This window comes from Harpia harpyja, chromosome 6 (assembly GCF_026419915.1).
Source record: "Harpia harpyja isolate bHarHar1 chromosome 6, bHarHar1 primary haplotype, whole genome shotgun sequence".
Lineage (NCBI taxonomy): Eukaryota > Metazoa > Chordata > Aves > Accipitriformes > Accipitridae > Harpia > Harpia harpyja.
Window position 1 is genome coordinate 3,558,688 of NC_068945.1, and position 27,416 is coordinate 3,586,103.

The following is a 27,416-nucleotide window of genomic DNA, read 5'->3' on the forward strand; positions in this document are numbered from 1 at the left end:
ATGAACAAAAAACCCCAGAAGCAAATGTAGTTGGGTCTTCCCTGCCGAACGTGATTTTTTATGTATAAATGATAATAAGCTTCCAGGTATACATATTGGTGTTATATGCATGCCATGGATTTATTGTGTACTATCCTGTCTAGCAGTATGGTGATAGCGACCAGATAAACTGCTTTTCATGCATTTTTATTATTAATCCAGCTCTTTCATGACTTTCTCTAACATGCAAAATTTTCTGGTATCTCAGAAAGGCAGAAATCTAACAGAAAAATCAACATCTACCACAAATCTGTTTTATTACCCAAATAAATAATTATAGTAGTTGCAGTAGTCTTAAATCAGTGGCATAGTCTTAGGATCCGATAATTTGGCGGAATAGAAACAGGGAGTTTTATTCCTCAAGTGGCACTCACTTGAGTGCAAATTACGACTTCAAGCCTATAAAAGTCTTGAGCTATCATACTTTGGAAAATTGTAGCATTCCATTGCATAAGAAACATTTAAAATATTTTTAGGGAGTTCAACACTTACTAGCACTCTGATCATTGCACGGCAAAACTTTTGGTAACTAAAGTAACTGGTTTTAAAAATGCAGAGACTAAAGTAGTACCCAGTAAAAATGCCGAATGCTGTAATAGATTCTTAAAATAGGTTTCTTTTTGCACATTAGGAAGATTGTGTTTTATGTTAGTTTGTATCAGCATTTCTGCAGCATTGCACGACCCGGGGAGACTCATATCCATAAATTTGGTTATGCCACAAATGTCTTGTAGTTAAATGTACTGTGGTTTTAAGTATCTGAAAGATTATTTCACAGGTATAACTCCCACTGATAGTGAGGGCCAGTTGGCTGGTGCCCCCCAGTTACACACCTGGAATTCCTCTGTTTGATGTGCATTCAACGTGTCAGTAGGGGAAAACTGTAAGGACTCTGTGATTCTGTTCCTGCAAGGAAGTTCTTTGCCTGCCTCTACAGCACACTGTTTTAATCTGACGCAGTTCCTGATTGCAGGGAAATGCTGTATAATTGTACAGCATCAGCTGATGATAGACGCTATCACACTTCACTCTAGCATGTCAGATGTCCAAACATTTGTCTGAGTAATATTGTTAAAGATTCTATTGTTATCGTAGTTTATTCGTTTCTTGAAAGGATTTTAAAACAGAAAAATGAATTCACTTACTAACTGCTAACACATTCTCTGAGCGCTTCTGAATAGCTGCTGGCTACTGTCTTTGCATATAATAATATATTGGAGTTCAGGCAAAATCACCAATGACTGTATTGGAAATGTTTGTACAATAAATCTTTATGGATTTATAAAGGTGATCTTTATAGAAGTGGGCTGGACTCTGTTGATGGTGTGTACTGGCCTTTGCAGCCTTCTAAAGGCAGAGGATGCTCTAGTATGTAATTTTATAGATAACGCACACAATAAAACATCCTTTGGCACTTCAAAATTGGTAAGTCAACCCCCTAAATGAGAAGTTTAAATATACTTTTAGCCTTCCAATATGCCTTAAAACTTCTATATCTTGGCTAATTTCTGCCATCCAAGTAGTAGGGAGGACTCAGAGCCGCTAAGCCTCTTCAGCGGGAACGCTTGACGGATACTTCCCTAGCAGGCTGCTCTGCAAAAACTCCGTGCGAATCGGGCATGCAGGACGCCATCCTTCAGTATGGTTGAGTTCTGCTTAGCAAAGGACAAGTGGAAAATGAGTTTAAGATGGCTTGACTGAAGAGGCATCACCCCTGGTTCAGCCTCCAAATAAGTTAAAGAAACCTGAGACTTGCCAAACTCTGTTTTGTGGAGTTTAGGGCCATCTCAGCAGGGGCTCTTCTGCTGTAAAATTATGCAAATAGACACTGTAGATAAGTTGTAACCCAGACAAGATGTAACACATGTTAAGGTAATGGGTGACAGTATTTGAACAGAAGGACCAGCATAAAAACTGACTTAAGTTTCATAGTTTTGGGTGCATCGGAGAGCAAAGAGAGTGAGTCTCAATTGACCAAAAAAGTGAGATGGGAGGAAAGCTTAATTAGTAGCCAAAAATTAGGTGGTGTTGGAGAAAACCAGACTTTTCCAGAGCAGACATCATATAACATTTTTATCAGGGTAAAGCATTTTATACTGACAGTCTAGTTCTTCTGGCTGAAGATACTGTTAGGCAAGGCCTCCTGAGCTGTCATGGTCCCGAGGAGGTAGGGAAAGCTTTGGGATAGATCTTCTACAGAGTGTATTTATAAGCAGAAGATGAAGGTGTGTGAAATAGTGTTATTTATTTACTGTCTTGTATTTTGGAGAGGGGACATTTGAGGCATAATGTGTTTTTTCAGAGACATTCCGTCACTTGGAAAATACTGTAGTATCTTTCAAAAGCTATCTTTGTCCATTTATAAATTGTTATATTCAGCCCTTATTGATAAGGAAATGGTCTGATACATGGAAGAAAACACTGTACTGCATTTTCCTTTCTAAATAATAGATGAACATTTCTAGATGAACAGCCCCTCCCATTAGTTAAATAATAAATAGAGTTGCATGAGTTTTCTTTCAAATGAAGCCTTTTTAGTTGCTCCTGATCATCCCAAGCAAACTCAGTTGTTGTGGTGATGGTTGCCAATCTCAACATTGATATCACTTGACCTCAAACAATCAATGTAAAAGGGCATTATTTGCCCAACTGTGTTGAAAGGGCCATATGTCATGGTCTCATGATTAGTTTTGACTTAAATTTTATAAAGAAAAAGCTTCATATTTGGGGGGAGCACTCTTTCATTAGCTGCATGTTTTTATAGCTCTGCTCTCCCTCCTCCTGCATTTTTATTTATATTTACCAATATTTGGATACCTTAAGGTTGAAATAACAACAGATGACACTAAATAGTAACATACAGCTCTGGAATTAAAGGGTCCTCTGAAGTCCGAGACACTACTTTATTTCCATATTGCGTTGCTGGACTGCTGAGCTTATTTTAAAGACAGTATTTTAATTTTTTTACTTCTTAGTCTCTCCTTCTTCCCCATTTTGCCCATGCAAAATGATTGAATCTGTATGATCACACAGCCCTTAGTCACATCCCTAATTCAGTCTTGTCATCATTAATCAGGCTGTCGTCCCTGGTATTTACTAGTGTGAGCATGAAAAAATAGGGATGAACAGCAGCTGCAGTAACACAGACAAATAAATACAATAAATTGAATCTATCTATAAACATCAACCTAACCGGACAGGTATCGCTCCATCAGAGCAAAGGCAGTTGTACCCCTCTGCCCTATTATGTCTGTTGGCATTAAAGACTTTCTGAGAAAACAAGAGGAAAGATGACTACCTGTCTGCAAAGTTCAGTGTGTTACTCAGCAAGTATGCAGGTAGGTAGCACTGGATAACCATGTTCTTAATCTGATAGACATAATTACTGATAATATATGGGCAAGTTTTCCAGTTTGCCCTACACCTGTGAATTTAAATCTCTGATCTAGGACAAACAGGTCTCCCACCCTCCCATCAGCTCCTACACAGAGGTGGTAAAGCCACAGCAAATTATGATTGTGCTTTTTAGTATCTACATGAACAGCTTTTACATGAGTCCTACTTTGAGAATGAATGGATTACTTTCTTTGACCTGATGCACAATGACAATCCAATTTTCCCCTCCTCTTTTCGCCCCTGGCCCTGGCTCCCCAGGGACAGGGTTCTAGTCCCATGTGCGGCTGTTAGTGCATCCTGGGACCGAGCATGAACTGCAACACATCCTCAAACCACTGTTCTTGCTCCCAGCCTTTCCCTGCACTGTATTTCTCCTCATTAATATCTATATTCCTGTAAGTTTTCCAAAGCATACTCTACCATATCAGTGCCCTAAAATTAAGAAGGGATCTGAAGTACTCCTGTAGTGCTAATTGGTATCAATAGTAAATTCTGGAGAGTGGGTAACAGATAATTAATGCCAACTAAACCTATTTTTTTCAAAAAGTGACCAGAAGTTGAAAAGCTGTATAATGTACTGCACTTTGCAGTATGACTGTCCGCCATACCTTGACCACTATCTTTGCCAGGTTTTTGTTTATAAATGGAGAGACACGATCTGAAACTGGTTAACCCACAATTGATGCACACAGACATTTTTTCATTAAACAGTTCCCTTTCTTTTGCACAAAGTCTGTGTAAGTGTTCAAACATTCATCACGGCGCTTGAATCTAGGTGTTAGCTGGAGATGACTTAGAAACAAGTATGAGCTTGCATTCCTGAACCACATGCTCTGCTCTTCCACGCCAGATGACTAAACTGAATGACATCTCGAGCCCAGACACTGTCTTTCTCCAGCAAAGTAACTGAACTACATCAAACCTGCCCTCACTGTGATATTTGCCTCCAACCTTGTCCGTGCACAGCCCAGGTCCCAGGCTGATCGGAAACAGTCTTACTCTAGTTGAGTTACAGGTGTTTACACCAGCCAAGCAAGGGATCTCCTCTGAAGTCTGGGAAGAGAAGAGCGGGGAAGCTGTTTCTGTAGTTCGCTTCATATGGGTTCTGCTTTGTCATTTTAGAGGCCTTTCCCTTTGCAGCTGAAAAAGGGTTTCATTGTGTGAAATCCTGAGTCCTTTCACGTCCTAAGGAGTAAGGCCATTGACTGGAGAGGAGAATCGGACCTGTGACAAATCCCGACGTACATTTGCTTTGTATCCCGTTTGCAACGTTCAATATTCTTCTGAGCCTCAGCAGATAAATGGTCCGTGTGGTGCCCGCTAAGGTTAGCTACTTGTGGCTGAGCGTTTGGGCTGTTTTGGCCGGAGGCTCCTCGCGGAGAGCTCGGTGCCAGTACCTCTCTCTCCTCTCTGCCGGGAAGCCTGAGCTTTCACACCCCCACTGGCACGGGAGTGGTGGAGCAGAGCAATTTCTCAAGTGCTGCTTAAGCCATTTAGCTCACTTCAGGTGAAAGAAAACATCTTAAACAACATCCATACACCATGCAGTAGCTAGTATCGGTGAGGGGGAGAATCCCAGGGAGGTCTGCAGTAGAAGAGGAAGCTATATGAAGCTCCTATGTGAGTCACTCACTCATCATCTACAGGAGGTTTTTTTCATGCATTTTACTGCGGAGGGGGCTGGGGGGGGAATGGAAAATGTTTGAGAGACCTTTTTTATTTTAAATGTCTTTATGCCTGTTTTTTCCCCATGTATAACTTTCCACCTTTTTGTAATAAAGCGTACATGAAGAGCAGATCAGATGAAAAAGTGATTACACCCTGTTGTAATGTCGAAAATATGCTTATTCAGCTAAACATGTTTTGAACTACTGGCAAAAAAGCAGCCTGCTAAGTTCAGGCTGGAAGCAGTTTACATCGTTTCTGAGACTATTTCCTCTACTGTTCAATATATCAAGAACTCATAGTGCTGCAGCAACTACTGTTTTTCTGCCTCTAAAATATATTTCAAGAACAAAAGCTATTGTTTCAAAGTAATATGAACTTGCTCCCCATCTACATGTATATAGAGTAACTGAGCAATAACTGCATTATTTTTTGTAAACAAACCTCACACGTGGAATTTTTTTAAATCTCAAGTTCTTCTATTTAAAAAATGCTGAACTCAAGATGGTGAGTGGGAGAATACAAAATACAAGCACCAAATTAAAGTATCGTGTTCTTTTTTTTTTTTATTTTCTGCAGTTACCAATGTAAGAAAACCTACTTTTAAAGAATTTTATCTTTCAAACATTTTTGTTGTAGAAAAGCCATATTGAGATTTTCCATTTAAAAGTAATCATGCACTAAGTCAGTCAGAATTTGGGTGGAAAATTTCAGAGTAAACTGATATATATGTTTTTAAAAAAGGAAAATGGTTAATTTAGTCAATAAGGTGCTGAAGTTAGAGTGTTGGTTTTTTTTAACTAATACTTAATTGTTTGTAGCTGCTGCTAGGTACTCTAAACTGCAGAGGAATACCCTTAAAGTGTTATTTCTTCAACTAAAAATTGAAATTGTATATTAGAAATATGTAAGATTGCTTTTTTACTTATTTTATAAAAAGGGCCATTGCCCTAAAGGCTTGATAATCACAGTCTTTGCTCAGTACTCAACACAGTTGGGCCCAAAGTTATAGTCCCTGTACACTACTGCAATATGAACGTTCAATGATTCTGATAACTTCAAACTGCATAGTATGCTCCAGTTTCTTTTAAAGGACAAGGGAAATAACTTCTCAGAGTTTTTAAATGGGGAGTGGTGTTGCATCTTAAGTGAACAGAAAGTACTGGATATAAAAGCTTCAACTTACTTTTTTAAATAATTGCCCTGGTCTTCCCCAAATAATTGCAATTTTCTGTTCATTTTCTGCTAATTGCATGTGCAGACAGATTCAGACAAAACATCTGTGGTGGCTCTACATAGGAGAATTTCCTACAAAGCGGTCAAGTTCCAGATGAGTTTTGTCCTGTTTTAAGCTCCCTTCCACTCTGAGATTTGAATCCCTGTTAGCATCTTTCTACAGAAACAACACACCATTCCATAGGTTCTGCCCATAGTACAAATAATACATGAATATATGAAAGCTGTGAGGCTTTCTGCTACGAAGTATGAGCTGAACATAAATCAGTGTGTCTTCTATTATTTTTGCTCAGTGAAGAAAAAAATCCCTCCTATTTTGTAGCTTTCAATCTTGATATTATAAAATTTAAAGGTGGCTAAGGCATTTCTGGATTATGCTGTGCTGTGGTTGGTACGTTCCCAGACTGCACAGTGAAAGATCCGTAATTCTCTCTAATCTTTGTTCAATGAGATTTCATCATAGAAAATTCTAAGTAGGTTTAGGTAGGATGGCAGTTTTTGGATTAAAGATAATACATCTTAAAATAGCGAGGCGGAAATATAAAAGCAAATCTAGAAATGCCAATAAGGCATGAATCATTCAATAAAATAAGATCTAATGGTAGAATGGTATTATGGTAGAGTTAAAGTAATCTTTGATGTTTTTTTTTTTTCATCACCTGTTAGGCTTTGTATATAAATTCAGTAAGTTACAGCTCCTGGAAACAGATTTTGATTTGCTAGATTTATATCTGCATGTGAGAGCTTTAGTCAAAAGTATATTTGGATTGGGAGCAGACCAATACGGATTTATTTTACAACATACACAATACTAGGAGTCCCATACAAGCTTGTGCGTGAATTTCTGACAGATGTATCTGTATAAAAACAAGCAGGCAGAATGTGCTTGGCCACTTTTTCAAATGTCGGAATAACCTTAAAAATGCAATTGAATTAACACTGATTTCAATACTCCACCCCATTTTTCATTATTTATTTTATTTTAAAATAATTTAAAAATTCATCTATTTAGACTAAAAAAATGTGGAAGGTATCTTTTAGTGTCTGCATGCATAGTTATGTGGAAGAAACTAATGACATATGACAAAATGCATAAACATTGCTTGTCAAGCAGTCCTATGCTAGAAGTAAATTCATAAACAAAAAGCCATGTTTCAATAACAATGAATGTTGTGAGAAAAAGAAACAAAAGCTAGGAAATAAGTGAACACTTAACTAGATCAGTTTAAATTTCTGGTTGGTTGATTTTGGCTTTTTTAATTCATTGAACAGATGGCTGTTTGGGTTTTTTTTCCACTTCTTCCACTATTTTTCTAGTTGGGTATCAGCCTTACTTCCCAGGAGTGTATGTATTGTTCCAGAATATGTGAATGCTGCTCTTAGATGGTTTAGATAAGAATAATATGACTTTTATTCAGAGTATAAACTGCAGTTGAGTGTTTGGGAGCCACATTAAGAAGGAAGCTCCAGTACTTTCTCATCTCCTACATGCTTTTTTTTCACTTGCCTTTTTACCTTTCAAAATTAACAGTGTGCATTTTAAACATAGCAACTTTAACTCTCAGTTTTCCTACTTTTTCTTCGTTAGATCACTTACCAGATTAATTTTTCCCTAATTATGAGAGTGCAGGGAGGTGAGTTGTACCTTTTCCAAAGAACCAAATTTTTAAAAATGAAAAGTTTTATCAGAAGTAACCTAACATTCTGTAAGAAAATGGAAGAGCTGCTTTCCCATTCAGGTTGTTTGGGGTTTTTTTCATTGAAAATGTTCACACACTAGCCAACAATTCGAGTTGGTTTGGGACGTTTCTTCCATGTAGGTCAGTTAGGATTCCAGAACGTGATCTTAGCATAGATTTTTTTGAGTGCATTTCTTGAGAAGTTGTATAGGAGTCCTGAGATGAGGTAAGAATGAAAAAAATATTTTGTAGGGAAGAACTTGAATTTTCATTTCTCCAGATCAGAAGAGTGTCTTCAAAATTATACTTGAGTTCTTTACAAATTCTGTTTGAACTATTTGAACTGCTGCTCTCCTGGAATCTTTTTTTCAGCCTTGGTCAAGCTTGCCCTGAGCAAGGTTGGTTTCAGATTATAGCATTGTATTAAGAACATTTCACCCTAAATGGTCATCACTATTCTGTTGAGAAGATACTAGTCCTTGTATTGGAAACCATGTTATCAACACTTTGCCCATTATCATCATAGTTTGAGAGTAATTTGTCTCTAGCATATCTTCAGGCAACTGCTTGCTGCTTCACTAAAGTATATTGCGTCTCCTGTTGGAAACTGTCATCTGATCACATTTTAGTTCAAGATCTTTGCTGTTTGCATCATTATGCTATGACGTAGAGGCTTATTCTTCCAAAGGCACAGCCTGCCTTTTGGTGCTCAAGGTTTCCTCTTGCTATGAAAAAGGTATTTATGGTTGGATCTCTTTGCAGTGAGTTCTTACAAAATCATTCACCTTGAAAAACAATTTTCTTTTCCAATACCCTCACATGTAACTTCACAAGTCATGTTTCCCATGATTTTTGGATTTATCCCACTCAGAGTTTCGCTTCCGTAGCTAGGTTAAAGCAGTACTGCAATTGGAGTGTCTCAAAGATGCCTGTAAAAGTTAACGTTAGCATTCATGTTAATACAGGTTTCTTTCAGTAATGATTTTCAGCTCTAGGCACTCTTCAAAACACTTAAGATATTCAAGAAACAAGGATGAAAATTCAGAAGATGCAGAACAAATTGAACAAAGTGCTACTAGAATAATAGTCATCCAAAATAACAACAAACTCTGATATTGACAGACTTTCCAGTAAGAGCACTATGGCCCTCCCCCTGCTGCCCTGACCACGTATCCTCCCACCTCTGGTAGCGTAAAAGAAATGTGCATTCTCTGAGGTCTTTCAGTCTTCCTTTTGTGCAAAATGACGAGGGAAGTTGATGGTGCTTTGGCCTGGCAAGTATTTTTGATGGTCACTTGGTAGTGTGAGCACTTGCCCTCTGTTCAGAACACCTGAGTCAGTCCATGTGGACCACTGAGCAGTCATCAGTTCCAGCAACTGTGAATCATAACCCATGCGTACTGTATTCTGCTCAAACACAAAAAAGGGAAGGCTTAGCAACCCATTACACCTCCCCCTAAGGCCTTACTGGTGTTGCCAGCTCCACAGTTTAAAACTTATGAGTCAAATTTCCCCCAAATCTTAATATTTGCTCAAAGCGAAGATATTAAAGGATCAAAAATAGTTTTTAAAACTGATTTTATTTTATATTGTGTTCCGAGACTATAATGCTAAGAAAACAAGTTTTATTAAACTGGGATAATGGGAAATGTTACATAACCCCCTAATGCGTGGTAGTACTTGCTTTAAAACTTTGCCCTGTAAAGAAGGAGGTGCGTGTACTTGGCAGAAATACATTAGGTCAGGTATTTTACTTTTGTTTTTTAACACACTCAAATTATAAGTCTGTTAATTTTGGTTCCTTATATTCTCATTTGGTTGTGAACTATGGCAAGCGTTTGCCACTGCCAGTGAAATCTAGGGGAAAGGTGCTTTCAACATACAATGCCAATGTACGTGGTACTTTATAAAGCCGAGTAACCTGAAAAGCCAGGTTCTTCATCTCTCAGTTTGGGCACCCAGAATGGATGGGATACTTGTGCCAAATTCTTACTCTTTAAAATGTGGGTAGTATCTCTCCTTCAGCTCACAGGATTTCTGGGAAGATAAATTAGTGGATCTCTGAGAAGCATTCAAGGACCACAATGGTAAGAAGTGCCCCAGGAAAACCTTGTAATTCAGGCTCCGGTGGGTAGTTTGAGAACCATCCAGTAAATAAGACATGGGGCTGCACCTTGTTCAGTGAGGAGAATATAACATGGAATAGCTGCTACTATTGGAATTGTTTTGTTCCATCCATTTAATGAAGCTGGGACCCAGCAGAAAAGATGGAATGTGGGCCTGTGAGCGAGAATTGTATCATACAAGGGCTGTATACAAGAAAAGCTGCTGCACAGTAGATTTCATTCCTATTTTTTCTGTTTGATTCTCTGCTCTTTAATCCTGTTTGAACAAGATTAACCCTTGGTTTAATACAGTTTTAACACTTGAATGCACGTGTATGTGTGTGTGAATGCACATGCTCGTGCATGTCATTTTTTGCAAGTTGGGGGGGGTTTAAAAGCAAACAGCATAAACAGAGATTTTATCTTGTAGCAGTCTACTAACATCCAAATGAGTCATCAGGAGTGGAGTATTCTGAGCCATCCCACAGTGCCCTGCTACTTGAGCCAAATGATGGCAATAAGAAGATAATTCTCTATTTAAAGCACTTCAATAGAGAAACAGCAGAGAGTTGTTGGTGATTCCCGCTTTTCTCTTGACAATGTCCTGGCTTCTCAGCACTGTCTTTTCTATCTGCTCCCATTTGCTTCCCCAGCCAAGAAGTCCAGTTTCTTTTTGCAAATAGTTTTAGCTTCCCTGCTCAGACTGAGAACCTACTCCCACCTTCTGCACCCAACCTGCCTCCCTTGCTCTGCCAGGCTCTGTCAGTTTACTGATGTCCTTCTCCCTTCTTTTTCTTCTATTCTGGCTTGATTTCTTTAGTTCTTCCATACTGAAATCAAACAACTTCTACTAGGCTGTCTGGATGCAAGCAGAAGAAGTATTAAGAGCCAAAGACGCTTGTTTCGTGGCACCCAGATTGATGCTTCTGATTGAGCCTAGTTTCAGCCATTACAGGGTTGAATTACATAGTTCTAGTGTAGAGCATGTGGTGGGTCTATATGCCATCTCATCAACCTGGACAGCTGTGAGAGGAAGCAGCATGTTTAGCGAAGGTGGGATCTTTGGGAATTTTTCCTATTAAACTTCAGCAAGTCCCTAGCAAGTGAAGTTTTCAAATGTTTATAGCCTGGCTAGAATGAAGTGGCAAAATCCACTTCCTTAACAGGCTACCTCCCATCCTAATCTCTGCTCCAAACATGGGGATACAGGAGCTTCTCAAAGAAAAGGTTTCTGTAATTTGGCAGCATGGACCAAACAATTGATGTTTCGATAGGCTCATTCTTGGAGAGGTGAGAGCTGTTTGGCTGCAGATTTTCAAATAAGTTATCCCTGCGGCACACACCTGGTGAGGGCAATTTTCAGCCAAACAGTTTAAGTTTGGCAAAGTTTTTAAGCAACTGAAAATGCAGTCTTATAATAGGAGATATCTGGCAATCATAACAGTTGGCAGTTGTGCTAGCCCCACCTATAATATTTTTGGATCATTTAATAATGTAGCAAAGATTTTTAAGGGAGTATTTTTTCCATTAGAATTTAGTAGGATACAATTGTGCAGCTTCTTCATACTCCTTTGACCTACAGAGCATAGAGAGATCGTTTTAAGCATGTCGAGTTTGGAATCACTAGCCAATTCCCATAAGCTTCATAATACTGGGAATTCTGTAACTGAACATGTATGTAAGAAATGAAAAAAATCTATTAAAAGCATTACTGACTTTTCCAGTTTTAACACCCTCAGTATACCTTTAATTATTTTAAAAACGTATTTTTACAAGTTCTAAAAATTATTTTAGAAATGGGAAATTAAAGTCTTACTGATATGTTTCATGCATGTGCGTTTGACTGTTTGGTTAGTATTAACTCTGACAATGCCATGCTACTTTAAACAAGAGAAAAGCAGTAAATATACAAGGACACTGATAATGGAGAACATTTTGGTATATGCAACTTCCACTTATAACAACATACTTGGTATTTGCCCTTGTGACTACACTTAGCAAACTTCATAAGAGAGAACAGCAAGCTTTTTATTCACTTGAACCAAGTATTTATTAACATTTTTATAGCTAAAAAATTATATCCTCCAAAGTATTCTGCAGCCTCTAAAACTAAATACATTTCTAAATAGTTTGGGCCTGCCTTCGTAAGTCTTTATGGGCTAGGATTTGCTCAGTATGTATTTTGTTTGTTGTTTTACTTTTGGATGCCAACTCAAATGCAAAACACTTGGGCCTATCAAGTTGCTCTTCATACTGCATGGCGGCATATACTTTATTCTGATCAGTGAAGGGGACGAGAATTTTCTTGACGGTGGTAGTTATAGAATGATTTTGGTAAGTTGCCCAGTGTGGCTTCACATATTACAAGGATAAACAGAGTACACCCAGTAAAAACTTTTATAGAATGTTGGTAGCAGGAAAGAAAACACAAAAAATTGCATCCCTGATCAGTCCATGGGTGTTTCAGCTCTTTCCCCTAATCTCTGTCATTGGAGCAGTTACCAAATGCTTTGGAGGAAACTGAGGGACTCTGGTAGACAGTGTGTGTTTGAATACGTAGAGGGGGAGAATTTCTTTCTCATACCAAGCATCTAGTAGGTGGTCTTAGGGTCCTGAAACTGGGGCCCTGTAAATGAATTTGTTTCATTTTGCAGCCTTTCCTTTCTGTCCTTGCTCAGAACATTAATTCATGTGCCGAATTTACGGCTCGTCAGGACAAACTTGGTACCAGGTTGCGAACTGACCACACTATGGAGATAGAGCATAACCAGCCTCATTCATAGCTGGGTAAACTCAGCTTGTTGGAGCTGCCTGGGCAAATAATATCCGGAATTCATACTCTGCAGAAAAAGCCTTTTAATAAGTCAAATGAGTATGTCCTCGGCTTAACAAAAAAGATAGCTTTAGTTGGGTGCACGGTCCACCTATTTTGCACATCCCCCAGCCAAATAAAGTGCTCATCTGCAGAAAAAAACCTGTAGGTCTTTGCTTCTGCTGTGTAATACTAAATATTAACCAAGGAAATTGAAGATCAAATGAGGATAAATAACCGAACAGTTACAGACGAAATTCTGGAATAACTGGATTTAAAACACGGGACGGATTGCAGAAACCGGGAGCCTGGGATGGGCAGGCCAATGAATCAGGATAGCGGCAGCACCTCCACAGCAGCCAGAGAGGCGAGGAGATTTTGGGTTTCTTTCCTTTTTTCTTTCCTTTTCCATGATGACTGCAGACTGCTGAATCACACCGGTCACGTGAGCGCGGGCCGGACCCCCGCCCGCGCCGGGCCCCCCGTGGGGGCGGCGCGCGCGCGTGGCGGGCGGGCGCGCGCGGCCCACGGCTACAGCCCCCCCCCCCCCCCACCCCCCCCCCCCGCGCCCTGCCCGGGCACCCCCCAGCCCCCCCCTCCGCTCCGAGACCCCCCCTCCGGGCCCTGCCGGGGGCAGATGCTCGAAGGACCCACGCAGTAGACACCCAAGTGACCCCCCCCTGGAGCCCCGAAGGAGCTCATGACCCGCGGTCCCCTTCCTTACTGCCCCACGCGGGGGGGGGGGGGGGGGGGGGGGGCGGTCGCTGTACGTGGGTTTTCGCAGCTTGGATTTCCAGAGAGTAAATATTTCAGTAACTAAAGAGTAGTCAGAAATACAGCCTTTCCCTTTGGGACCAAAAAAAAAAAAAAAAAAATCCGGCATCTGTGACAGTTAGATCTGAAAACTAAGTACTTGGGAGAAACAGAATAATCTGAAGTTTAAGCTCTCTGATAAATTATTGTTAAATATTTTGATTACTGTATACAGCGTATTTATTACTTGTCTTCATTTATGTTTGAGGATCTGAGATTCTGTGTGCAAGTTAATCACAGCGTTTCAAAGTGAAATATTTTCATAGTTTGGAGCACTCAGATGAGTTTAAATTACACATTTTACTGGATTTTAATTGCAATATTTCTTTATATAAATAACTTTGTAAATATTCTTTTAACCTCGCTGCATGAAAATACATTAATTTACAATCACGCTAAAATTTATAAGCGATTTTTTTTTTTTTTCCAAATGAAAAGCTAATGATGAGTGGATTGCAGCAAATTCTCTTCATTAGTTCGTGGCTATTCAGAGCCTTGCAAAAGAACTCACGTGGTTGCCTAACTGCACAAAAATAGCAGAATTAATATTCCCTCCGAGTTCCCAGGCACCAGCCGGGGGGGGGGGCACCCTGCGAGCCCCCGGCGGACCCCGAAGCGCGTGGGAAAGAAGGAGTTAAAGCGGGCAGCCTCGCTGGCGAGTCAGCTTGGACAGCGAGCGCAGGCCTTTCCTCTTTCGCCTTTTTTTTTTTTTTCTTCTTCTTAATTAATCATACGCTGCTTCACAATTTAAATATGGAAATGGCGAGCCATTCGCAATTATTAATGAGCCTCCAGGCTGTCCTGTGGCGTTTCAAGACAAGCTGTGTCAGCCCGCGGAAAGCAGCATGGCATCTCCTTTCTGATGTGTGTGAAATTTATGTGCACAAAGGCTCCTCCTTATCTATGCGCAAGCTAAATAAATAAATAAAGGCTTTTGTTTGCCAGACTACTTGCACATGACTGTTTTGACTAAACCGCTCCACGTTATTTTCTACTTTACGGTGTCTAGAGAGAAAAAGCGGGGGGAGTGTGGGGGGGGGGGGGGGGGCGAAGTCCCCGGCCCTGCGCTACCTGGACCCGTGCGGCCGCTCCTCAGCCGCTGCACCGGGCTCCTGGTGGCCCGGGAAAGGGGTACGGGGGGGGGGGGCATAAAAAAAAAAAAAAATTACAAAAAAATACCCCAGGCACGCAGCGTAGGAGATACAAATAAAGAGCGCCGAGCGATCAACTTTGCCCTCGCCTGACACCCGCCCTGCGACAGGCGGCTTGGCACGCTGCCAGCGCCGTCCCCGTTCGTGTGTCCCCCCCCCCGATCAGCGGGGGCAGGAGGTGGCGGGCGGCGCGGACAACATGGCCGATGGTTAGTCTGCGCTCCCCGGCCCGGAGCGGGACGGAGCGGAGCGGGAGCGGCTCCGGTTCTCCTCTCCTCTCCTCCCCGGCATCCAGCCGGAGGGGATGGCTCGGGGGATTCAAGCGGCAGCATCCCTCTCTCTTTATTGATTTATTTTTAAACCCCCTCCTTTATTTATTTTTTTTAATCTTTTTGTGCCTGTATGTCGACTATCCATTCAATGCAGTGTACGACTAGGTAAAAAACAGTAACGGGCAACTAGTTTAATTAGTCTGAGGTGTTTGGGGTTTTTTTGTTGTTTTTTTTTTTTTTAAGAGCCTTTATAAACGAGGAGCAGCCCAAGGTGGGGAGGAGGAAGCGAGGAGCGGAAGGGACAGGGAATGGGAATGAATGGAGAGGGATAACAAAGAGTCAGGTGCAGTGCTGTGTGTGCGTCCTCGCGGTCGCTTCGAGATTGATTGATTTGTTTAAACACTCCTGTAGCAACTAAACAGGAAAATGGAAAAGCTGTGGAAGCAAAAGCCAGGTTTCTAACGGCAGCTAGAGGCTTTGAAAGAAGCGTGTGCATTGTATCGGGAAGAGCCCGTTCCTGTAGTGATGGAGAAGAACGTACCACGCAGTTCTGTGGGACAGCAATACCTAAAGATACGTCTGACTTTGGTTTTCCCGCTCCAAAATAGTCTGCTGCTTCACTGGGTGAAGGTAAAATCCCTCTAACGCGTTTTTGCAAGTTTGCCATGTTAGATAAGAGCGTGACTTTGATGTCTTGATGTAGTTGCAAAGCGAAACAAACCGGGGCAAAGAGAGATTTCAGCTACACCGGGGGGGGGGGGGGCGGGGGGAGATCAGGATATTATAAACACCACTGAAAAAAGGCAGGAGAATAATGTTTACTTTTGAATATATGGCCTGCTGCCAGGTTGGCGCTGGTTTTTAGGTTAGCAGAGGTTGGAGGAAGGGCCAGACTGAGGCGTGGCTAGCTGCTGTCAAGGAAAAAAAAGGGCTGCAAATTGCTGTTCTCAGCTTTTTTTCTCTCCTCTCCTCTCCTCCACCCCCCCCCCCCTCCCCGCCCTCCCCCGAAAAAAGGCAGTGCTTTCTCTTAAGGCTATTAAAAATGATGCAGAATTTTAACCATCTGCTGTACCGGGTACTCTTCGCTGGTGCTGCAAAGCTGTATTTTTGTGCAGGGGAGAAATTGCAAAGCTTTCCAAACAGAAAACTTACTTTTTTTAAGCATTTAAATATTTAGGGAAATAGCGTCTTTAAAGAAAGGTTCTTTTTAACTGCAAAATTGAGAAATGGGTATTAACGTTTTTAGCCTATTGTGGTGGGGTTTTTTTGCTAAAAGGGACACAGGTGTACTGCTACAGCACAGCACGCTGCTTTAGATACGTTGTGTGAGCAATGTAAGGCTCAAGAAATGTACAGAGATAGAAGCTGGTAATTTTTGTGGCCTCGTGATATTTTTTCAAGGCTTGCTGTGGAAGTGCGTGAGATGTAGCTGAATGCAGCAAAGTAATTTCTTGCACTTGACCAGCCGTGTGTGTGTGTATGGGAGTAAAATTATTTAAATGAGTAGCATGGAGACTGGAAAAGGAACCGGGTCGCTGATACGGCCTCCTGAACTATAGTAGTATGTCCAATGCACAAAGGAAGAATATTTCTAAATAATAATAGATGGGGAAAATGCTTTTGAAGTGGTGAAGCTGAAAGGAGAAAATAGAAGGAATCTGTAATGTGGTATTCTTACTTCTTATAAATTAGATTAACTGTTGAAGTGCCACAAACAGCAAATTAAATATTTCAGATATTCATAAATCAGAACATAATGTTTATCTAGAGTAAGAGCTAAGAAAATTGGAGGTTATTACCTCATAATTCATCTACATGTTTAAGATCAATTAGCAAGTTATTGGTAAAAGAGATTGTAGTGAAGTATTTGAGGCACGCAGTTCCTTTGAAGATGCAGTTTGGGTTTTCTCTTTTAAGATCTGTCAATACTAGGTTGTTACCTAAAGCCACCGGCTACTGTTTGTAACAGGGAGGGCTGTATATTCTTTAAATGAAACATCTACAAATGAATGTTAAGAAGGGCATTTACTTTCTGAAGCCAATGCAGAGGCCCAGTTAAACCTTTTCATTAAATTTTAATTAAAAAAAAAAAGACTATATTATAGATGTCTTGTAGACTAAGTAAATTTTCTTATTTTTAAAACCAAAGATTGGGGGCTGTATTTTGTCACCTGTTGCCTACCACAGAAAGAAACGGGGGGGAAAAAACATTTACTGTTCATGCAAGCTTTTGCATGGAACTTGCTGTTCATCATTTCATTAGTGTTTGGTAGAAAAAATACCCTCTTTTTTCCCTCCGCTTTTAGGTGCCATGTAAAATTGTACAATATGTTTGCTTCAGATAGTGCCAGAGAAGCATAATGAGGTGTTTAGTCACAGTTTGGATGTGGTATTGGTAGAAAACAGTGCAGGAACTGTGGGCTAGATTTTCAAGGGAATAGTCCTTGTAATCCAAGGCTGCCTAAATCTCAAGCTGGTATCCAGGCAGTACCGACACACCAAATTCGCTATTAGCTTTTTGTTAGGCCGTTATCTGCTGAACGTTTTCCTTTTCTTACGAGGTCTTCAGTATGGCTGGGGACTTTGGTGTTGTGGCTTGTTGGTTTTTTTTCTTCTGTTAACCCTTGGATTTCTGTTTGCTCCCTTTCTTGCAGAGCACCTTCATAAATATGAATGCAAACAGTCTGGAGTAAGTGTGCTTTTCTGATACAGAATACGTGGATGGGAGGGCTTTGCAGGGTGAATCTTTACAGACCAGTAAAACACTAATGTGCTAACGTTTTTCCCTACTATGTATTTGGATTTAAAAGTCAGTGTTGTGCATCGGAGCACTCCCGTATGATGAGAGGTACACGTATCACCTAATATTCTGCAGTTTAGAGAAAAAAGATTTTTGCGTGAATAAACGTGTCTACAAATACTATAGTACTGATATTATTCTGCCAGTTAATTGTATTTTTCTAAATGTGCAAAATATAGCATTATGCAGGGTTTGAGATTTCAAAATTGTATATTGGAAACCTATTAGGATGTAGGACTATAGGAAACTGTGAACACCTCTGCTAACAGTGAAAGTGTATCACTTGTTTATAAGAGTGTTTTTCTGTGGGTATGGAATTGTACATGAATAAATATGTAGTAGGTGCTGGGATTACAAAATTATTTTGGCTTTGGCATTATTTAATATACTACTTGTCATCCCCTAACACACATCTCAATATAATCTTAACGTTTTTATTTTAATATCAGTTTGCTCTTTCAGCAAACTTAATAGCGTGAAGCTGTGGATTCAGGTTACATATTTAGTTCTAAATTTAAACAAACAAGGAGCTTATTTTAATATTAATTTCACAGTTCTAATGATAGCTGAACAATAATATCTTTGTGCAGTTGTCTGCAAAAAATTGAGCTTAAGTTGCTAAACCCCAAATACTGTATTTTTGCTATGTTGTTGAATGCTGGAGCTGATTATTTTGAGAATAAGTGGGTGTTTTTTGTGATACTGGAAAAAGTTGGTTTTATTGCATTGTATTCGTATTCAATATTCTCTGGTTAAACAGAATACGAAATGTAGTATAATTACAGTGTCGTTTAAATAATGAATTAAAGCCAGCAGATGATACAATATGCAAAGCAGTTTATAGCAACAATCAATTTCCATACAGTTCTTTGTACTGCCAAATTATTGATAAAATAAATTGCATAAAATATAATAAGAGTAAGGACATGTTGGGTGATACTCGCTATGCAGTATCGTTATTAACTGTGCTAAAGAGACTGTGATCCAAATCATTTGATAATCTGGGTGAGGTGATGAGTGATACATAAGATGGGAAAGTTTTACTCAAATATTATTTTTTTTTATTTTTTTTTAAATAGAGTTAAACAGATCTGCCTGAGTTTCAAATCCATAGAACCCCACGGACTGAAGAGACAACCTCTGGAACGTCTTTCTAAGCTTGTCTTGTGTTGGCATCTATTACTATTACAAAATACATAGGGTTGTCTGAAGATACCCTGAAAAGCCTCTGATTTGTGAATTTTTCCAGTACCAGTGGGAAATGTGTTATATTAAGTTCTAAAAGGAGATAGAGAGCTTGATTCTGCTGTCAAGATAGAACACTTTTTAATTATGTTTCCTGTGATTTGAATAGAGCGCCAAATCAGGCCTACCAGATTTGTTTGAAATGAAACAGAAAATACAAATATACGTGTGCAGATATATTTATTTGTTTCTACTCTGCCTAATTAAATCCGCAATGTGGTATCTGGTGTCCATTAAAAATGGTGGGGTTTTGTTGGTTTTTTTTTGTTTTTTTCAGGGCCTGGCTTAGAAAGTATTTCATGGTCAGTGGAAAAAAATGAGGAAGAGGAGGGTGTGGCTGCTGCTTGGAGGATCTGGCCCTGCAAATGGGCGCTAGCTTGTGGAGTTGTGGTCCTTCATTATGACAAAATGAAGACTTCTTTTAGGTAAAACAAAAATTTTTTTTTTTTTTTAAATCAGAAATCAAGTGAGCGTGTAATCCTAATATTTCTTAATGCATATTTCTGAAGGAGGGTCAGTTGTCCTCACTTCAGTTCGGTAGCTTTAGTTGCATCTTGTTTTGCCCCAGGTTTCTCAACTCTTTCACTAATCATGACAAAACCAACAAAACCAAAAACCAACTTTATAGAGTAATAAGGAAAGTGGTTTGATGTTTTGTTTATTCTGAATATCCAACAAGGGACTGATCCTGTAGACTGCAGAATGTATCTGTACCCACTTCTTAATTTTTATTTCCGTGCAATATGCTGCACCATTAGCCCCTGAACTGGCACATATACACACAGATATTTTTATCTATAGTTCTTTACATTATGACGGCAATTACAGGATCACAAAAGCTTGGAATGAAACTTTGAGAATATTTTCAGGTAACAATTCTTGCGGGATGAGATTTTGACATACGTGTATATTTTAAGATATAGTTCACACTTGTAAAAAGGGCTACTTGTTAATAATGCTTATTTACAATCTGAGTTCTGTAAAATTGATGTTAAAGCTATTTTTCTGCAGTGGCGTGGTTTTATCACTCTTTTTTTTCCTCTGCTGCTGCAAATGTTGCTGCTGCAAATGTATTTTGAAAAGGTGTCACTTTTACTGATACCGTGAGTGAAGATGGAGCTGAAGAAAGTTCTTCAGTAGTATAACCACTCACAGGTGTGGTTACAGAATCTGCTCCCTCATCTCCTTGTCTTATATTTGAGCTCATCATCTCTTAATTATGTATCCTTGTTTTCCTTTGAAGAGCAGCAGTGTGTGGGTTGTGGTGAGGTATTATCACAGTCTGGGTGAATTGTTAGCCACAAGACTGAAGGCTAAGTGTAGCAAACCACCATACAAGTGGCAATATCCCAGGATCTGACACACATCTTGGAATCTTTTATAATTATTAAATGGTTTTTGCAAATAATGATGTGTGGATGGGGAAAAAGATAATAAAATAAACAAGGAAACGTATTTGTGTAGTAAAGCAATGTCTTATAATTTAGGTTCTCGCTAATTATTTGCGGGGAGGGGAAGAGCAGGTGGCAAAGTAAACATACGTATTTTTAAGTGTTTTTGTGAAGTTTGAGCCGTGCATGGATAGCATTGTATCAGGCCTAGTAGTTAGCTTAGAGGATGAATGATTTTGCTTTAGTTTAAGTGAACTTGTCTATTTTTTTGCCATTGCTTTTGGCCATAGAAAACAAAAGTAGAAATTACTGCATTGGATCAGATCCACAGTCTAATTAATGCTAAGTCTACCCTGACAGTTCTTACAAAGGATTGATTGGTAAGAGAATGGAGGGTGAAGATGACCAACATTTGATCCTTTTGGAAAACCTTGTCTTGTCAGAAAGTGGGCCAGCTAGATCCCTTGGCCAGTGGCTTTATCATGGCTTTGCGCAAAGGTCTTTTTGGTCGTTCCAGGAAGCAATCCCATTTAACACTATATTTTTGTAGGCTATGAATAGAACCGTATTCTTTCAGAATCCCACTGATGTCCCTTAATGGTGGATCGTGACGCTGATTTTCACGTGCTCAGCCTGCACTTTGTAAAATAATGTATTCCCATAGTCTGAATTTACTGCTTGCTTAATTTAACTGGATAATCTCCCATTCAAGACTGGAAGTAGGTGAGAAAGTCAGACTACAATTCATGACTTTCAAAGCATGTATGTCTGCTGTGTTTCCCGTTGCTTGTGTGCTCGCTAACATAAATAGTTTAATCACTTTCTGTCTTTGTATATGGCAGTCTTTTTGTAAGTCAAATAATTTTAGTTGCCTGCACTTGCACTCCTGTTACTTCACTAGCTTTAATGAGGCAAAGTAAAAAGAATTGTAGATAGCATTCGCCGTGAAGGTATTTCCCTGGCCGGTATATATTAGAAGGGTAATGTTTTCAATACAGTATTCTGTGCTTTTTTGCATGCATTGTAAAACTTGGCGTATTTGACGTTGCTGCATATACATGAAAGCTTTCGTTGACTTGTTATGATGGCACCCAGGTCTTTTCCCTTTGCCGAGAATGTTGCAATATGATTTCCTTAGCAATTATAAAAAAAAAACATGTATCGTGTTTCACATTCACTCAACTACGTTAGACCCTTCAGTAATCCAAATACGCTCCCCTCACTTGTCAGTTTTGCCACTCTGTTTTACAGCTGATCTTTCCCGACCGCTAACTAAAGTTAAAAGCTGATACCAGCACGGCCTCTGCATGCAACAACTATTAACCTTTTTCTTCTTAAAATGTCTTTTTATTCCTACATTTTACTTTTGGCTGCTTAGCTCATTCTTAATTATGACTCCAACTTTCAGTCATGATTACTCTGTTTTCTGTATGGTCTTTGAGTCACGTTATCAAAGCCCTTTTGAAAGGCCAAATAAATAATAATTTCTTCTGCGGATGCACTCCAAGTTAAAAAAGACATATGTTTCATTATGTTAGCAATGTTATTTTTCTCTCCATTGTGTAATCTCTGCTTAGGCATTAAAGTTATAATCTTTTAAAGTAGCCTTCCAGACGGTTTACTAAATGCTAGAATTCATTGGCATGTAATCTGGATCATCATTTGTGGCTATTTTTAAGGAGTGCTACCCTTTCATTCCTGATAGAAGAGTGCATTTTTTTTTGTTGGAAACCCTGCCTCCAACCTTGAGCTGCTTCAGAACTCCTGCACGTGTATCTAGTCCTCAGAATAGCTTGCCTTTTAATTTATCCGGTTATTTCAACACTTTCTGTTTTGGTGTCTGCTGCTCTTTCACCCTTTACTTGCAAAAGAATTGATTAATGGGATTTGCTGCCTGGAGGGACCAGAGGAGACAATTTGATCACTTGAATATCATAGATTTTTCCACCTGTATCAAGCCTGATAATTTCTTTTTAAGATAAAAGGTACCTTTGGGTCTGTCCAGATTTCCGGGCATCAGGAGATAGAGGTGTTTCCAGGAACGTGAGGTAGTGTCTGTATTGCTCCATCCCCCGAAAAAATGGACTGTGGAAGAATTTTGTGTCACAAAGTCATGTTTCCTCTGCCTTTCTGTTCAAGAGAAGGGACATCTTATTCCATAACTTTCTAGAGCATGGCTTTTACTTCCCATCTTGGAGGGAGGCTGCTGTTCGCTGGTGTGAAGGTGAAAGAGAACTGGAAAATGAAAGACTAGGAGGTATAATCTTGAGCTTCCACTGGAAGGAGTAGTGGGTATACCGTTTTTTTTTTTCTTTTTTTTTTCTTTTCTTTTTTATACCCCAGATCAGGAACCCCGCTAACAAGAAATGCTAACATGGTCATACAGGGTGAGAAAGGGTGAGTTTACTTTTTTGCATGACTAAATATCTCACGGTCATAATCAGCCATTACCTTTTCTGCAGTGTTTTTTGTCCTCTTTATTCACTCCCTTTGTTTCCCAGTACTATTTCAGACTTGCCAGACAACTGTTGTGCAGTCTTCCTGCTTCTGATGTATGTCAATAAATTGTCCTTACGTCTTTGGTTCAGTCCTTATGCTCCTAATCTCCATTTTTAAATATTACTTTTAAAATATATTCTTTGTTCTAGTTGTTTCAGTTCAATGCTTTTGTTTTTCAGAAAAGGTACCTCTTTGCCTCAACCTATTACAAAGCTTTTCTCAGGACTCAGATTGCCCTTGTCCATCTACTTCTTCTGTGTCTCGAGATTTTGTTACGCTTTCTTTTTTTTCTGACGGATATGCTATGCCTGCATAATCTTTCATGCATAAAAGCAGAGTGTTCCCATTGAAGTCAATGGGAAGATCTGATAAACATACAACGTGACAATATGGTACTGTATTTCCAGGTAGCTTATTTTAAATACCTGCTGTACATTTTTGTTTTTCACTGGGTGCTTGTTTTGCTCTGGACACAGGCTTTTCTAGACTTGTTTTCTGTTGAGGCTTTCTGACTCCACTGTTCTTTCTTTGACTCCTGGTATATAATAAAAAGCCCGATACTTTTATATTAGATTTTGGGGAACAGCAATAACTGGAAACAGTATTACTATATTCGATTGTCCCAGGCACAGAAGTGGACGGGTAAAACACACAAGAGAGTTGTACTGAGTGCCAGTCTTTCACCCACCTGCAGTGGGAATACCACCTATCAAGGTACAAACACGTGGTTTGGAAGTTTCTTCTTTACGCTTGGCCACATTGGAATCTGTTGTGAGCCATCTGGGCTGAACCCTGTGCTCCCCAGTGGGATGTATACGCTAAGAAGGCTTTCTCCTTTTGGTTTTCCTGGTGACAGTAAGTTTCCCTCTTTTTCTGCTGGGGTGAGGAAAGATCAGAAACCATAGGAGCAAGGAACAGCAGTGGTGAAGAAGGAAGTGATTCTTTTCACAAAAAGAGAGAACATAGTAAGGCAAATGTAATGTTATTTTTATTGGATTCTTGATTTCATTTATCTGTTCGCATCCCTTTGAAAACATTTGAAATGCATGGGTTCCTGCTATGAAGAAGCCTGCAGACAGGGCAAGTGACTTCTCGAATGTCCTGAAGAGGAGTGCAAAGAATCTTCCTTCCTCGTCCTGCCTGATGCTTGAGGATGCAGGGCTAGCAGAAGAGACGGGAAGGGGCAGAGCGTGCCAGTGTGAATGCAGGCTGGGTATAATGACACCCCAGCTTGCCACACTTCATGCATCAGTTTATGTTGCTAGAGACTAGAAAGCTGCATGTATTGTTGTGGATTCAAAACCAGCTATTTTTCACAAAGTATCTGAGAATTGAAGGACACACTGTCCCCCTTCCCCCTATATAATCCACACAGTGAATTCCTGTACTGTGCTGCTCTAGGACCTTGTTTTTTGGAGTCTGGCACTCCTCGGTCCTCCTTTCAAAGTCAGCTGCCATGGTGGGTGATCTAGTGCTGATTTCAACTGCATTTAGCCCCTGTGGGGTTTGTCTGTGGTGCTGAGCTCCCTGCGCCAAAGACTTTGATCAGCTTGGACCCCCTGCCTGGCCTTATTTCTATTATTTTCTTCTGGAACCTCTCGCAACGTTCAGCTTCATCAGAAGTGCTTCTGCCTGAGGGAAGAGAGGGGGAAAATATCTTAGTCTACACCAGTCCCTTCCACATGCTCTTTTTCTCCCATCCTGGCGCAGTAACTGATGGTAACATCTGCATCCCAGTGAGCGATATCACCACAGATGAGGAAACCAAGGCACAAAGCAAAAGTTGGGATCATCCAGCAGGCCAGCAGATTAGAGGCGGGAATGGAAAGGAGACAATCCAGCATGCCATCTAATTGGCCACGTCGCCTCGCGGATGTTACCAATGCAGCATTAATTTAGCCTTTTCAAGAGATGCTTCTGCTAATATATTTTGTAATAATAGTGGTGTTCTAAGATATTATAAAAATGTTGATACAGAAAGCTTAACAGACAAAAGAAGCGCTTATTTAGCCTGATTAAGCCTAGCTGCTGGCATACGTGAATTCTCGTAGGCAGCATATCTTCACTTTATTTTCCTTGGTTTCTTTTTTGCAAGTGAACCATCCTGGAGTTAGAAATTGTCTACAGCAACAGGCAACTTTTCTGCCTATCCACATACTACAGGATATTTTAAGATTCACATGTGTAATAGCTACAAAAGATGACACTTTTTAATAACCATTTTAAGACCCAAAATATTTTATAAATCAACTTGGAACTTTTCAAAAGGAGATAAAAAAAAATTGTATTGAGGTGCTAGTTTTCTCTTAAAATGTTTTTATAACTTTAAAAATAACTTCAAAACAGCTGGCTATCTGTGCAGAAATTAACCTGGGTTTGGAAGAAGACCACATGAAGTTCATACATACTTTTGCTCAGGAATTAATGTGCCATTGAGCCTTGGCAGCTTAAGGTGTCTCTATTTTGAAGGGGGGGGGTAGGAGGGAAGTCAAATGATTTAGTGACTGAAGAGAGTTGCCACTTGCGTGAGCTCCATCCCTAGGGATATGACCTTTTTAATCCTCTTTAGTTAATGTATTGGTGATCTTTACTTAGGCAGAGTAAACAGTGCTGTTCGGAACAAAGGGGAGGTCATGCTTCCTGCATTACACTCTGACCCCGGGGTCGCGGCCTTTGTTCACTTCTCAATGGGAATTGCTCTCAGAGGGCCACCACAAAATGGAGAACTAATTTAGGCACGTGCTGGCAGAGAATGGCAGAGTATCAGGTTTGCCTCACCCCAACCTCCGAGCGTGCGGCAGTAAAAGTCAAACTATTTCAAAGAGGACGTATTAGCTCTTTACTTACCAATGGCTGGGGCACTTAATCCCTCGTTGAACTAAATATATTGCTTGGGTCTTCCCCTCGTGCTGCCAGTAATTCAATTGCTCTGTTTTCAGCCTTTAAACTGTTTTTTTGGTTTGGTTTTTTTTCCCCCCCCCTTCCCCCCGCTGGACTGTTCCAAATGAAGAAGCATTAGACTAGTGAAAATTAGAGAATTTTTCTCTTAGAAGAAATAGAGAAACGTCGTGGCAATTGCAGCATTAAACCTGGGCCTCTGAGGTCTCAGATTAAGCGTTGTTTCTCAACCTGTAAGGAAACGTGATGCTGTGTCCCAGCAGATTGTATTCATCACCTTTTTCATAACATTTTCTTTGTGTTGCACCAAGTAAATATACACACACGCACGCACACGGAGCCCTGTGAAGCCAAGCGTGGTAAGCATGGGGTACTAAGCCAAAGTGAACTAGGACACATTTATCACTAATTTTATGCAAAAATGCTGGGGTTTTTTTTTGGCTTCAGAAGTAACTGGTGGCAGAATGTGATGCATCTCATTTTTAGTTGCTGTGACCAAGGAACATAGATAAACCTGGTAGCTGAGATAAATTACCTGGAAGACTTGCGTATAGAAAACCATCACCTTTCACTGAAAGATGTTTATTATTTTTCATCTATATGCTGTTCTTTGCTCAGTGGTAAAATCTGTGAAATACAATGATAGATCATAAAATAGTTAAACTGTAAACACCTATCTTGAGTCAAAATACTGCTTTTCCACATTTCTTCCTTCTGTCAAAAAAAGAAAAAAAGCCCTTAATTGCTGGTGACAGCAAAGTTGTGTAAAACACAGCAGGGTTAAAACTGAGCACAAGGGATGTGTGCATATTGGGGGGAACTTACAATGTTGCCATCACAAAAATAAGTAATACTACAATAGTAAGCTTTGAGGCTACTGTGGCTGTCAACGCAAATAGGATCAAGGTAAAAATGTGCATGGCAGTAAATTTTAGCTCTCAGACTTGGGTATCTCTGGGCTTACTGGGTTTTTTTCACATTTTATACCACTATAAATCCCTGGAAGACCCTACTGTATTGGCATGATGGAGCGCAGGGTGGGTTCAGCTCATGTTCCTGCTGGTTTAGGGTACAATCCTGCAGGTGCTGGCTGCTGTGCTGTTGGCGGTCGTGTTTCTCTGGACTTCTCGTAGACAGCTCTGGTCGTGAGCAGTAAGCCATCCCACAGATGCTTCCCAGTCTGTGTCTTCTGTACGGTTGTGGGCACCTCTCGTGTTCAGTCCACCCTTCTGGAGCGGGAGGCTTCACCGTGCTGGAAGTGGCTCGATCCTGCCGGGGAGCTGGGAGGAGCGCGTGGGCAGGATCGAGGCCTCCGCCTTGCCCAGAGCATCCTTCTCCCCAGGCTTTCCCAGGGCGCGGGGCAGGGCCGGACAGAGAGCCTGGGGTGGCCCTTCTGCATTTGCTATGCAGATTTG

The 27,416-nt window shown here is 40.2% G+C and overlaps 2 long non-coding RNA genes across 2 annotated transcripts; one reads left to right on the forward strand and one right to left on the reverse strand.

Moving 5' to 3' along the window:
• Positions 1-15,418: 15,418 nt before the first annotated feature.
• Positions 15,419-19,481, forward strand: LOC128143625 (uncharacterized). The gene is made up of 3 exons (XR_008235823.1): positions 15,419-15,798; positions 17,823-17,857; positions 19,048-19,481. It is a non-coding gene; the product is annotated as an uncharacterized LOC128143625 (long non-coding RNA).
• Positions 19,482-24,069: 4,588 nt separating this feature from the next.
• LOC128143627 (uncharacterized) lies at positions 24,070-27,166 on the reverse strand. Its single transcript, XR_008235826.1, has 2 exons — positions 26,675-27,166; positions 24,070-24,735 (listed from the first exon to the last, which is right to left on the reverse strand). It is a non-coding gene; the product is annotated as an uncharacterized LOC128143627 (long non-coding RNA).
• Between the last annotated feature and the right edge of the window lie 250 nt (positions 27,167-27,416).